Raw genomic sequence first — 2644 nt, forward strand, 5'->3', positions numbered from 1 at the left:
TTGAAGGAAGAGATGAGGCCAATACACCTACTGATAACTTTTTTGATGCTCCTTTTATCCCTTCTAACCTACTGCTAAAGTAAGGCACAAATGGAAGAAAACTAATAGACAAACTAATCAAATCTACACTACTTGCAATGAAATACTTCTAAGGACAATTTAACCATGAATCTATGAAATTAATCTAAGCATACATATACAAGAAGAGGAGCCTTTGATGCTAGGGTTGGGCCCTAACCCAAGAGCTTCAGCCCTCCGAGTTAACTCAGTACTGGATCAAGAAAAAGTTCATTCTCTTTATCAAAACAGAAAATTACATAACAATGTCTTCCACAAGTTTGGAGCTCAAATATAACTAGTGTTTTTACCACAAAAATTTGAATCCTAATGAGGCTCTAGGCCTCTTTATTTATACAACTGAAGTCTCCAACGACTTCCTTAAATATAGGGAGGCTCAGCTCCCAAACTCGAGATGAACTAACTCTTTGACTATCACTTGCTCAACTGCCTTTTGATCTTCATGACTTGGTTGCTTGTACTTCGAGCTAGTGTGATTGATGGAGGAATATTCGAATGAGGGAGGATTAAATGAGGAGGATTTACCTCCTACAATCTCTCTTCCTTGTCCCATTCAAGTTTCAACCTTTAATCTTGCCAAAATTCCCTGATTTTCTCTCACAAACCTGCATTCAATGCACATTAGTCCACTAGGCATAATATCTCACTTTGACTCATCTCATTAAACAAAATATAATCAAAACATGTAATAAATTATGAGAAGAGTTGATTTGACTAAGCTAGGAGGTGAATTAAGGTCCATATAGTTACCCAATGATGAGGCTCATCAGTTGGTTGGTATAAATTTGATCATTTCTTTGTCTTGATCTCTGTCTCAACAGAACCTCCATAAGAACTTAATCAATGGCCCGAATACATACCATCGATATCTCCTATGTCAGATCTAGAACCTACTCCCATCTGATGCACAATAAGGCTCAGGTAAGATGGATTGGGACAAATACTGAGGCTATTAGAACCATTGTCATCAGTTTCGCCCTCAATCATAACAGATCACAGAATAATATGGACTTCGTAGATGCAGAATATACTCACACTGTAGTCTCTAATACAGACATCAAAATCACCATATGACACTGATCCCAAACTCATTCATATGACCACATGGACCAAGGAGAATAAAACATTATCCAAATTTTCTTAATGACCTCGGTAGGTAAATCTACATCAGTTTGGGTACAGGCTTCTGACAAGGTATTACAAATGAAGCAGAATATTATGCACAATCTAGGCTATCCATCTCACCTGCAAAACCTGATCTGTGGTGGTAGATCTCTATAGGATGATCACAGTCTACATGAATACAACATTCTACCGATGACCACCATCATCCTCAGCCTGAGGTTGAGAGGTGGAGCAATGAGATTAAGTAGGTCAAAGGGACTAAGAAGTATTGCTAGATCTAGCTTAACCAAAGGTACAAAACCAAACCAAAAGAACACATAAATGTTGGAATCTCTTCAAAAATATTCTCCAAGGGAAACCAACAACTACAACAAATCCAGAACAAATACATAATACTACCGGCCCCTACATCGTGGAGCAAGCAAGTTACGTTCCAGAACTAATCATAGATACTCTAGAAACAAATGATCTCCGCACAACCTATAATGAAGAATCCATCGTCTGTAGATTTAACAATTTATGGCCAAAACCAATGGATCTCTTCCACTGGATCTTCACCAATTGGACAACAAACTGTGAAATACACCTCTGCTCCAAAGGTTTCTTCATTGTAAAGTTTGCATCATTAGAGGAACAAGAAGTTATCCTTCAGGAAGGCCCATGGTTTTTGGGATCGATGAGACTTTTCATTACTCCATGGTTCCCAGATTTTGATGCTAATACCATGATTGTATCAAGAATTCTGGTATGGGTTAGGCTACATAACCTCCCCCTTCATTTCTGGCATAATCAAGTGCTAGAAGGCATTGGGAATATATTAGGACGTTTCATAAAGACGAACATACAAAGAATGGAAGAACGAATCTATAACTTTGCACTAATATGTGTGAAGGTGGACCTCAGTAAAGCCTGTCGGATCACATTCAATTGTCACACGACAAGAAGAGCTAGACTCAATTCCTAGATTTCGAGAAACACAAATTTCAGATGCAGAATATGCTAATAAATAGGACATCTACAAAATACATGTCCTCATGCCATGAAATATCAACAAAGGAAGAACAAACTAGGAAGAAACCCAAAGGATGGCAATTTTCCCCCAAATGAGCTAGAGGAGGAAGAAGATGAAATAGAAAAGGATCCCATTCCAAATGTGGAAGAACATAACACACAAGGAAAAGAAGGGAAGGGGAACATCTCAAGAAACCAAAATTATAGGTCACTACGAAACAACTAATGAGGATACCTTGAAGCAAAGGATACTGGAGAATACAAACATCATCATACATCCAATAATTCAGATTCAAACAAGGAAACTACAAGAATAGAAGGAAATCAGTTAGCTATTGTTTCATCCACTGGAAGGTTGAAAATAATTTTTTTTAGAAAAGGTTAACCTTTTCTCCTCATATTTTAGTTGATTATCATGAACTTATGATCA

This window comes from Pinus tabuliformis, chromosome 9 (genome assembly GCF_031772625.1).
Source record: "Pinus tabuliformis cultivar Carrire ecotype Pingquan chromosome 9, CPIR1, whole genome shotgun sequence".
NCBI lineage: Eukaryota > Viridiplantae > Streptophyta > Pinopsida > Pinales > Pinaceae > Pinus > Pinus tabuliformis.